Below are 12,913 nucleotides of genomic sequence, written 5' to 3' on the forward strand. Positions count from 1 at the left end.
TAAAAAATTAGCTGGGCATGGCAGCCCCTTGCCATACTGTTAGCTAGCTACTCAGAGGGACAAAGCAGACAGATGCTTGAGCCCAGGAGTTCAAAGTTACAGACAGCTATGATCCCACCACTGAATGACAGAAAGACAACTCTTCTCTAAGGAACAAATAAATAAATATGTAAATAGATAAAGTGCTACTCCAGGGAACATATGATTAATAAGAGAGCAAAACAGTCTTATTGCTGATACGAGGCAAGTTTTGGTGGCCAGGACAGAAGATCAAACCAGCCACAACATTCCATTAAACTAAAACCTAATCCACAACATGGCCCTAACTCTCATCAACTCTATGAAGACTGAGAGAGAGAAAGAAGAAAAGTTTGAAGGTAGCAGAGATTGCTTCATAATATTTAAAGAAAGAAACTATCTCAATTAACATAAAGTATAAGGTGAAGCAGAAAGAGCTAATGGAAATGAAGCAAGTCAGCCAGAACATCTAGTTAAAATAACTAATGGGGATGGGAAGGGAGAGGGGAGGTCAGAGGGAGGGTGAATGGTGGGATCACATCAATGGTACATAATGCAAGGGTACATGTCCGATCTATTAGTGTAGAGTATAAAGTCTTAACTAAGAAAACAAGACAAGTTATCTATTAACCAGTGTAATGTAAGCATTCCTAATGAAATCAGCACACTGTACCCCATAATTGCATTAATTGATCTATGTGTTTATGATTTAATAAAAATAAATTTTAAAAAATAACTAATGAAGGTGGCTATACCAAAACAACAGATTTTCCAGGCAAACAAACCAGCCTTCTATTGGAGTAAGATGCCACCAACGACTTTCAGTAGCTAGAGAGAAGTCAGTGCCTGGCTTGAAAGGATATACTAACTCTCTTGTTAGGGGGCAATAATATACCTGGTGACTTTAAGCAGAAGCCAATGTTCATTTACCATTCTTGAAATCCCAAAGCCCTAAATCTACTCTGCCATGCTCTATAAATGGAATAACAAAGCTTAGATGACCACACAACTATTTGCAGCATGGTTCACTGAATAATTTAAGCCCACTGTTGAGACCCACTGCTCAGAAAAACATTCCTTTCAAAATATTACTTCTCGGCTGGGCGTGGTGGCCCATGCCTATAATCCTTGCACTCTGGGAGGCTGAGGTAGGTGGATCATCTGAGCTCAGGAGTTGCAGACTACCTTGAGGAAGAGTGAGACCTCATCTATACTAAAAATAAAAAAACTAGCTGGGCATTGTGGCAGGCACCTATAGTCTCAGCTACTCAGGAGGCTGAAACAAGAGAATCCCTTGAGCCCAAGAGTTTGAGGTTGCTGTCAGCTATGATGCTGTGGCATTCTACCGAGGGCAACAAAGTAAGTTTCTTGTCTCAAAAAAAAGAAAAAAACATTACTTCTCATTGACAATGACAATCCATCTTGTCACTCAAGGGCTCTTGATGGAGATGTAGAAGGAAATTAATGTTGTTTTTATGCCTAACACAACATTGATTCTGCTGCCCATGGATCAAGTCTTATCACGTAAGAAATACATTTGTAAGGCTATAGCTGCCACAGATAGTAAATCCTCTGATGGATGTGGGTAAAATGCTGGATAAGACTGAAAATCTTCTGAAAAGGATTCCCTATTTTAGATGCCATTAATAACACCTGTGTGAGTGGCACCTGTGGCTCAGTGGGTAGGGCACCAGCCCCACATACCAAGGGTGGCGAGTTCAAACCCGATCCCGGCCAAACTGCAACAAAAAAATAGCCAGGCGTTGTGGTGGGTGCCTTTAGTCCCAGCTACTCAGGAGGCTGAGGCAAGAGATAGCCTAAGCCCAGGAGTTGGAGGTTGCTGTCAGATGTGTGATGCCATAGCACTCTACCGAGGGCGATAAAGTAAGACTCTGTCGCTACACAAACACACACACACACAAATTTGTGATTCATAGGAGGACATCAAAATATCAACATTAATAAAAAGTTTGGAATAAGTTGATTCCAACCCTTATGAATAACTTTGAGGAGTTCAAGATTTCAGTAGAGGAAATCACTACAGGTGGGCTATAAATAGTAACAGAAAAGAATTAGAAGTGGAACCTGAAGATGTGACTTATTACTACAATGTTATGATAAAATTAACTAATGAGGAGGTGCTTTTTATGGATGAGAAAAGAAAGTAGTTTTCTGAGATGGAATCTACTCTTGGTGAAGATGCTGCTAACACTGGTTTGTTGTGTTTTTTGTTCATTTTTAATAGAAACAGGGAGTGGCGTCTGTGGCTCAGTGGGTGGGGCACCGGCCCCAAATACCAAGGGGCCAGCCAAACTGCAACAACAACAACAAAAAAAAACATAGCCGGTGTTGTGGCAGGCACCTATCGTCCCAGCTACTTGGGAGGCTGAGGCAAGAGAATCGCCTAAGCCTAGGAGTTGGAGGTTGCTGTGACCTATGACGCCCCGGCACTCTACCAAGTGCAATTAAAAAAAAAAATTACTTTAAAATAAATAAATAGAAACAGGGTGTCACTCTGTTACCCAGGTCAGAGTGCAGCAGCATGATGAGAGCTTACTGCAGCCTTCAACTCCTGGGCTCAAGCAAATCTCACACCTCAGCCTCTCTAGTAGCTGGGACAAGTATACGCTACTACACCTGGCTTATTTTTTTATCTTTTGTAAAGATAGGGGACTTGCTATGTTGCCCAGGCTGGTCTCAAACTCCTAGACTTAAGTGATCTTCCTGCCTTAGCATCCCAAAGTGCTAGGATTACAGATAGAGCCACCACACCCAGCCTGTTAACATTGTTGAAATGACCACAAATAATTTAGAATATTACATAAATTTAGTTGATAAAGCCACAGTGGCAAGGTTTGAGGGACCTGATTTCAAGTTAAAAGTTAAAAGAGGTTCTATTTGTGGACAAAATACTATCAAACATCATTGCATGCTAAAGAGAGAAATCTTCCATGAAAGGAAACGTCAACCAATGTAGCAAATGTCACTGTTGTCTTGTTTTAAGAAATTGCCACAGACATTCCAACCTTCAGCATCCACAACCCCCATCAGTCAGCAGCCATCAATACTGAGGCAAGACCACCAGATTACAACTTGTTGAAGGCTTGGATGACTGTCAGTATTTTTTAGCAATCAAGAATTTTTTAATTATTCAATACATTGTTTTCTAGACAAAATGCTACTGCACACCTAACAGAATAAAGTATACTACAAACATAAATTTTATATGCTTACAAAACCAAAAACCTCTTGTGACTCAATGCAACATTGGCTTTATAGCAATATTCAGTTTATTGTGGCAGTTTAGCAGTGAAACTACAATACCGCTGAAGCATGCCTATACCCACGAAAATAAAAAACACATGTTTAAATAAAAACTTACACATGACTATTCCGAGCAGATCATTCAAAATAGCCAAAAGTAGAAACAATCCAACATCTATCAACAGATGAATGGATAAATAAAATGTAGTATATCCATACTATGGAACATTATCCAGCAAGGTAAGAAATGGAATATTGATAATATGGTGGACACGAATAAACCTTGAAAATATTATGCTAAGTGAGAAAAACAGCCTCAAAAGGCCACATGTTGTTTGATTCCATTTACATGAACTATCCGGAATAGACAAATTTAGACAGACAGGAAGCAGATAAGTAAGTGGTTACCAGGGGCTGGAATGAGGAATGACAGCTTAACAGGTATAGGGATCCTTGGGGATAATGAAAATATTCTAGAACTAGATAGTGGTGATGACAAAAGAAAATTACAAATGTACTAATACCTCTGAATGATACAATTTTAAAATTTTAAAATAATGAATTTTCTGCTATGTGACTGCTCCCACAGTAAAAATGAAAAAAAAACAAACAAACCTATCACATCAGACTGCTATGTTAAAAAAATGACTTTCAATTTGAGTTCAATATACAGTCATAATTTTACATATAGAATACAGCAATCTTAAGTGGAAAAAGTAACACTCTAAAAAGGAGAACAGCTAACAGTCTTTCTTGCACCCAAATAAAAGGTATATAATTCAAGATAGTATAAATAACTAAACATTTCAATCTCTCAAAAGCAACAAATTATAAATGTAATTTTTATTTTTTATCTTGCTCACCTCTTTTTTTTTTTTTTTTTTTTATTGTTGGGGATTCATTGAGGGTACAATAAGCCAGTTACACTGATTGCAATTGTTAGGTAAAGTCCCTCTTGCAATCATGTCTTGCCCCCATAAAGTGTGACGCACACTAAGGCCCCACCCCCCTCCCTCCATCCCTCTTTCTGCTTCCCCCCCCATAACCTTAAATTGTCATTAATTGTCCTCATATCAAAATTGTCTTGCTCACCTCTTGATTTCCATCTAGGATAGTGCCTATGATCATAGGTATTTGTTAAGGAATGAGTGAATGAAAAGCATCAAGAATTAAAAATTTCTATCTTCCTTGTTATTCACCATTTGCCTAACAAATGTTACACATTTTATCAATTTTACTACCATTGTTTTGATCTGGTTCTTTTCTAGCTGACTTAAAAATCAGTCAACTAGCTTAGCTGCTTAGCTGTGGCTCAAGGAGCTAAGGCACCAGCCACATACACCTGAGCTGGCGGGTTCGAATCCAGCCTGGGCCGGCCAAACAACGACAGCTGCAATCAAAAAATAGCTGGGTGTTGTGGCAGACACCTGTAGTCCCAGCTACTTGGGAGGTAGAGCAGGAGACCCAGGAGTTGGAGGTTGCTGTGAGCTGTAATCCTACCGCACTCTATCCAGGGCAACAGCTTGAGGCTCTGTCTCAAAAAAAAAAAAAGAATCAGGGGTGTCCAACCTACAGGCCACATGATGATTTTGTGAGGACATTTTTTGCTTATCTGTGGTGTCAAATATCACAAAAAGTATGCATGAACTTTCTCTCTCTTTTTTTTTTTTTTTTGCTTGTATTTATGTATTTACTGTGTGGCTCAAGACAACTCTTCATTCTTGCAATGTGTGACAGAGGGAAAAAAGCAAAAGTTGCATACCCCTGAATGTGATACAATCTCAGACCTCAAAGCAGCAAAGGTTTTCATATGAAGTACTAAGTTTGATCATGATAAAGTATAATTTTCTAGCCTCAGCAAGAGTGAGGTTGCATCTCTATAAAAAAATAGAAAAATGAGCCAGGCATGGTGGCAGGTGCCTGTAGTTCCAGCTACTGGGGAGGGTGAGGAAAAAGGATTGCTTGAGCCCAGAAGTTTGAGGCTGCAGTGAGCTATGATGACCCCACAGCAGACTGTCAAAAAAAAAAGTTCAATTTTTTTATATAACTTACTACAGATTAAAAATCCTATGCCATACTATTAATATATTGAAAAGCTGCAGCATACACTAAAAAGCTTTTTGGTAACTTATTTGAAGCAAAATGTGATAAATTATTTATATCATGCTATATATATATCAATTTCAAATGATAGAACTTGTATTTAAAATATTTTAAATCTTCACTGTATTAGAGCTAAGAATTTGAAAGCGTTTATATTGAAATAATACAAAAATAATTTAAACATTAGCTTACAGACAGTAACATTCTCTGTCACCTTTCAGTGTTGTATCATTGGAGACTCACTCGGAAAGCAGAGAAGTGAGTAAAAGGTAAACCTGATCTAAAAGTAAGCCAACCTAAGAAATAAATAGTGAGTCCAAAAAAATTTTTAATCCATCTCAAAATAGACTGACTTTCATTTGGACAGGAAAACTTAATTCTTTCTTTAGATTCCTGACAGTTAATCTCCTACATTAGGAACAGTTTGTATATAATAGCAGGCTGGCTAAAATGAATGTAATCACAAGTCAACAGATGCCTTCGTGAAATATCTATTCAGTAAATCATTTTGGAAACAAACTAAATAAAACATCACCAACTCAAGAATTAAGGAGGCCACATGTTAAAAGCATATAGGAGAGAGCAGAATAACAACATCTATTCGCGAACATAATTTAGTGGCATCTGTTACCTTTTAAAGCATTTTTAGAAAAGATTTTGAAGGTACTCAGATGAAATAGTGTTATTTACTGGTTCTTAAGTGGGAAGATTTTTAATTATAGATTCACTGTATAGCAGGAGGAAGTGCAACAATAGTGGGAGTTAGATAGGACAAAAGCATATACCAAAGGGCATAGGTCTCAAGCTATAGTGCATGGACTTAAATCTCAACTTTGTGTTTTACTACTCATCAAGATTAAGTGGGTTTTATGGGCGGCGCCTGTGGCTCAGTGGGTAGGGCGCAGGCCCCATATACCGAGGGTGGCAGGTTTGAAGCCGGCCCTGGCCAAACTGCAAACAAAAAAATATCTGGGCGTTGTGGCGTGCACCTGTAGTCCCAGCTACTCGGGAGGCTGAGGCAAAAGAATCACCTAAGACCAGGAGTTGGGAGGTTGTTGTGAGCTGTGATGCCACGGCACTCTACCGAGCACAACAAAGTGAGACTCTATCTCTTTAAAACAAACAACAAAAAAAAAGATTGGAGTTTTCAAGCTCTTTCTGCCTCAATTTTCTTATCTGTAACATAAAAATAATAAAAGCACCTACCTCACAGGCTTTGTATGATAATGAGTTAATACACACAGAGGGCTAAGAGAAGTAAGTTGTATGTTCTCTGTACCTGTTATTTATTATTATATAACAGGTAAATATATACCTGTTATTTATTTATTATATTATATTAAACGTTGCATTATATTATGTTTATTATTATAGTTCCTCAGGCAAATAGCCACAAACACTGAGAACTTTAAGATTACAAATATTTACAAAAAACTTGTGGGGTTTTACTAGTTATTAAACTTGATTTTGCAAAAAATATCAGTTGAAGCATTATAGAAATAGTAAAGACAAAGTCTTCCACCCCCGGCAAAGGAGACTCAGAGAAAAAAGGAAAATAAAATTCTCTGTAGACGCATTTCCTCATGCTATACAGTAAATCTATAATTTAAAACCTTACCACTAGACTTGGCACCTGTGGCTCAGCAGCTAAGGAGCCAGCCACATACACCACATACACCAGAGCTAGTGGGTTCGAACCCAGACCTGTCCTGCCAAACAATGACAACTACAACCAAAAAAAAAAAAAATAGCTGGGCATTGTGGCATGTGCCTGCAGTCCCAGCTACTTGGGAGGCTGAGGCAAGAGAATGGCTTAAGCCCAAGAGATGGAGGTTGCTGTGAGCTGTGACGCTACAGCACTCTACTGAGGGTGACATAGTGAGACTCTGTCTCAAAAACAAACAAAAAAAACCTTACCACTAAGAGCCATTAAATCCAGATAAGTATGGATATAAATATATTCACATATACATCAAATGACTCATTCACTCACTCACCGAACAACCATCTATCATTTATCTAGATCTATTTCTAGTCCCTAGTCCTCATCCAGGCACTAGAAATACAGCTTTGCACAGAACGCCTATTCTCAAAGACTGGTATGTCGGTGGGGGAAAAACAAACCAACCAAGTAAGACACTTTCAGATTACAATAAATACTATGAAGAAACTAAAACTAAAACAATGGGATAGAGGATTGGCATGAAGCCTGAGAAGGTCTTAAGTCATTTCGGGTAGTCAGAGAATACCTTTTAGAGGTGAGATTTGAACAAGTAGCTGAACAACAGCCAACCAGGGGATTGATTATCTGAGACAAGAGCATTCAAGATAGAAGGAACAACTAAAGTAGAATATACTCTAAAATGCACACCAGTTTGATATGTCTGAAAGACAGGAAGAGTAGTAAAGTGAATGAGAGAAAGTAAAACAACATGAAGTAATAGAAGTAATGCCCTGATTAGACACAATGAAAATCTTAGCAAAAACTTTGGAGTTAACAAAGGAGTTTAACAAATGTTAAATAGGTTAACATTAGTTTTGCTTTATCTACATTTCTAAGAGTATTAGTAAGTTTAGAAATCATTGTATATTTATAGGTCTCGTGCATTACTTCTGCTTTAAGTTTTTTTTTCTTTTTTTGTAGAGACAGAAATAGAGGGCCATCTCACTTTATGGCCCTCAGTAGAGTGCCATGGCATCACACAGCTCACAGCAACCTCCAACTCTTGGGCTTAAGCGATTCTCTTGCCTCAGCCTCCCGAGTAGCTGGGACTACAGGCACCCGCCACAACACCCAGCTCATGCATTACTTCTATGTACTGCCCACTTGTCCTCTTTCCTCGTTTTGCAACTGGACTATCTCATGCTTACTACTAATAAGGATTTGTAGTAATCCTTATTTATAGACAAATATTAGCCTATAGTCAAATGTAAGCATTATAAGTACTTCCTCTCATTTTAAAATTTTATTCATTTTTAAATTATTGATAGTCTTTTGCTATAGTGTTATGTTGTCAAACTTGTCCTTCTTGTCCTTTTGAGGAAACTTTTCAGTTTTTTAGTATTAACACAGAACACACGGTGATATAAATAAGCATCTCTGCCTTGTTCTTGAACATAAAGGTAAAGATTTCAACATTAGGTACATTTGCATTACATGTCGTATAAATACTAGTATTCGTAAGATTGAGTAGTTTTCCTACTTTTCAATTCCTACTTGCTAGAACTTATGGGTTTGTTTTTTATTTGGCATGTAAAGTATGGGCTGTAGGTTTCTTTTTTTTTTCTTTTCTCATTTTTTTGCCCTTGGTAGAGTGCCGTGGCGTCACACAGCTCACAGCAACCTCCAACTCCTGGACTTAGGTGATTCTCTTGCCTCAGCCTCCCAAGAAGCTGGGACTACAGGCACCCGCCACAACACCCAGCTATTTTTTTTGTTGTTGCAATTTGGCCGGGGCCGGGTTTGAACCCGCCACCCTCGTTTTACGGGGCCAGTGTCCTACCCAGTGAACCACAGGCACCACCCGGGTTTCATTTTTTTAAAAAAGACATCCAACTCCATCAAGAAATGCTGTTGATTATAACTGTAAGTATATCCAGAGTCTGTCCATATCTCACTACTTTTACCACTATGACCAGAGATAACTGAGATAGCATTTGAACCAGTTGTTTCTCACCCATGTAGTGACAGATCCTATCAATACATAGTCAAACTAAACTTAAACGCAAGTCAGATCATGCTCTAAATGATCTAATCAAAAATTTCCAAGTGATTCTATTTTATTAAAAGTAAATGTCAAAGTGCATACAAATGCCTCCCTACATTTTCTGCTCCTCCAAAATTACTACCTCTCTGACCTTTATTCATATCATATTTTTACCTTACTCTGTTTTAGCTACCCTGGGCCTTCTACTATTCCTCATATATGCTAGAGATACACACATTTTTAGAAACTTTACAATAGCTGTTTCCTCGTTCTGATACACCCTTTCCTCAGCTATCTATGTGGCTTCCTCAAAGCTCTTGCTCAAGGCCTACTCTCAACGGAACTGGATTTTATCCAACTTAATTCTTGAACAATTTCAACTATCTGTTCCATTTTCATTATCACTTGATTTTAACAGTGTTCCTTCTTTGTCATACACTTGTAAGAAGACTGCTAATAAACTTAAAATGAAGCATTATATATTATAAAACATAGCTATTTTTTTAGGTAAATTTCTTTTTTTTTTTTTTTATTGTTGGGGATTCATTGAGGGTACAATAAGCCAGGTTACATTGATTGCAATTGTTAAGCAAAGTTCCTCTTGCAGCTATTTTCTTTATATCACTCTCATTTAGTTATAGAAGCACTTTCCCTCTTTACTATTGAAAAAGAGAAATACCTCCTGACATCTAACAGTTGACCTGATACTATTAGCTACTCCTTGGTCTTACTATAAGCTGGCCTGGCATTCAGAGTGAGGTGTTGGTGTCCCCCTGCTTATTATAAACTACTTCATAGAATATCAATATCAAACTAGGCCTTCCTGTACCCATGACATGTCAAGACAACCTTGTAATCATGTCTAAACAAATACAAAACATAATCATTGTCCAGGTCAAGAAATGCCAAATATCCCTTTTCCCAGCTGATGACCGCTATATCTTTACAATTACAGCTTCACTCTAATCTGTTCTCTGTATAGATAAGATTAAGATATGCCATGATAGAATATTCTTGACAATATTCCCACCACAGTGAACTCACATTTTCTTTAATATTCCCCAATATTTCCAGACAAAAGCCAAAATCCTGTCTTTTTTTAACACCCTCTGAGACCCAGCACTTTGATTCCTTCATCCATGTACTATGGCCACTCCCTCCTTTTTATCTCTTTCTTGAATAAAATAAATTACACTTAAAAAAAAAATAAAACACCCTTTGGGACTCTCAGGAATCCCAGTAATGTGAGTTTCTGCTCACTGTAAAATAATAGACCCAAATTGTTCAACTACAGGTGAGTTCCTGGTAATTTTTGCCTGGAGGGCATCAACACCCCACTGTCTCAGATGTTGATTGTAAGTTAACAATAGTCCCTACTGTTTCTGTACTCTAGTGGTAAATACTACAAAATAATCAAAACAGTCTAAGCAGAAATCATAGAACTGGAGACAGGGTCTCAGTCTGTTACCTCAAACTCCTAGGCTCAAGTAATCCTTCTGCCACAACTTCCCAAGCAGCTGGGACTACCTGAGCGATTCACCAATCCTGGCTAAATTTTGTATTTTTTTTTCTTTTTTTTTTTGAGACAGAATCTCACTTTGTCGCCCTTGGTACAATGCCATGGCATCACAGCTCACAGCAACCTCTTTGGCTTAAGTGATTCTCTTGCCTCAAGCTCCCAAGTAGCTGAGACTACAGGCGCCTGCCACAATGCCTGGCTATTTTTTGGTTATAGTTGTCATTGCTGTTTTAGCAGACCCAGGCCGCCAGCCCCCGTGCATGTGGCCAGTGCCCTAACCACTGAGCTATGGACGCCAGGTCTAAATTTTGTTATTTCTTGTGCAGACAGGGTCTCATATGTTGCCCATGCTAGTTTGTAGCCCTTGGCCTCAAGGAATCCTTCTGCCTAAGCCTCCCATAGTGCTAGAATCACAGGCATGAACCACTGTGCCTGGCCTATAAAATATTTGATGAAAGAATAAATGGAAAGATATGCTGTGTTCATGGTTTGGAACAAAAAATCAGTATTGTTAAAATGTCCATATAATCCAACGTGGTCTACAGATTCAGTGGAATCCCTATCAAAATTCCAATGATATTTTTCATAGAAATAGAAAAAGCAATCCTGAAAGTCGTGGAATCACAGAAGACTCTGAATAGCCAAAGCAATGTTGAACAAATGGAACAAAGTTGCAGGCATTACACTACCTGACTTCAAACTACACTACAAAGCTATAGTAATCAAAGCTGTGTGATACTGGCCAAAAACAGACATAGACCAATAGAACAGATAAAACTATCCAGAAAAAAATCCATGCATTTTTGTCAGTTGATTTCAACAAATATACATGAGTAAAGGACAAAACAAAAATGGTATTGGGTCAACTGGCTATCTACATGCAAAAGAATAAAGTTAGACCCTCAACTTAAAGCATATACAAAAATCAACTCAAAATGGATTAAAAGACATAAAATCTAACACCTGGAACTAAAAAATAAAAAACTATTGGAAGAGGGCGGTGTCTGTGGCTCAAGGAGTAGGGAGCCAGCCCCATATGCTGGAGGTGACAGGTTCAAACCAGCCCAGGCCAAAAACTGCAAAAAAAAAAAATATCTACTGGAAGAAACAGGGGGAACACTCCATGACATTCTGAATCTTGGCAACGGCATGGGCAATGATTTTTTGGATATGACCCCAAAAGCTCAAGGCAATAAAAAGCAAAAATAGCTGAATAGAATTAATATCCGGCCGGTCGTGGAGGAGGCGGAAGCCGGCGGCTACGATGCCCACTGCGTGAGGCTGAGCGGGCCCAGGCACTGCTGGCTGATGCGGACACACTGCTGTTCGACTGTGACGGCTTGCTATTGCCAGATTGCAAGATGGCCATCCCGGCGCCATTCGAAGCTCTGAGAGTGCTGCGGACCCGTGGCAAGCGTCTGGGCTTCATCACCAACAACAGCAGAAAGACCCGTGAGGCCTATGCCGCTAAAAGCTGCGGCTCCTGGGATTCGGCAGCCAGGCAGGGCCCCGTGCCGGCCTGGAGGACTTCGGCAAGGCCCACTGCACGGCGCTCTACCTGCGCCAGCACTTGGCCGGCACCCAAGGACTATGTGCAGGGCAGCCTGGCCCTAGCCTCAGAGCTGGGGGCCGTAGGAGTTGCCAGCGTGGGCGTAGGACCTGAGCCTCTGCAGGGCAACAGCCCGGCAACTGGCTGGATGCGCCGCTTGAGCCCGACGTGAACGCGGTAGTGGTTGACTTAGACCCGCACTTCAGGTACGTGAAGCTCACGAAGTCCCTGCGCTACCTGCAGCAGCCTGGCTGCCTGCTCGTGGGGACCAACATGGACAGTCGGCTCCTGCTAGAGAAAGGCCACTTCATCCCGGGTACCGGCTGTCTGGTCCGAGCCGTGGAGATGGAGGCCCAGCGCCAGGTGGATATATAGGAAGCCCAGCCGCTTCATCTTCGACTGCGTGTCCCAGGAGTATGGAATCAACCCTGAAAGCACTGTCATGGTGGGAGACTGCCTGGACACAGACATCCTCCTGGGCGTCACCTGTAGCCTGAGGACGATCCTGACCCCTGAATAGCCACTCTAGGGGATGTGAAGAGCAATCAGGAAAGTGACTGCAAGTCTAAGAAGAAAATGGTCCCTGACTTCTATGTTGACAGCATAGTCAACCTTTTGCCCCCCTCCTCAAGGTTAAAGATCAGTTACCCAAATGTATAGGTGGGGCTTGAGCATATGCTCAGCTACCTGGCTTCAGAGGGTGTAACTGGAGTTAAGCAAAGGGACTGGTTAACCTTGTAAGTAAATGTTTTG

The 12,913-nt window shown here is 39.9% G+C and overlaps 1 protein-coding gene and 1 pseudogene across 9 annotated transcripts in view; one reads left to right on the forward strand and one right to left on the reverse strand.

Annotated features, from left to right (window-relative positions):
* Positions 1-12,913, reverse strand: part of ERBIN (erbb2 interacting protein) — a 172,346-nt gene that overhangs the window by 75,609 nt on the left and 83,824 nt on the right. The gene's annotated exons all lie outside the window — the stretch shown is intronic.
* LOC128587830 (glycerol-3-phosphate phosphatase-like) lies at positions 317-12,820 on the forward strand (annotated as a pseudogene).

Source organism: Nycticebus coucang, chromosome 1, assembly GCF_027406575.1.
Source record: "Nycticebus coucang isolate mNycCou1 chromosome 1, mNycCou1.pri, whole genome shotgun sequence".
Lineage (NCBI taxonomy): Eukaryota > Metazoa > Chordata > Mammalia > Primates > Lorisidae > Nycticebus > Nycticebus coucang.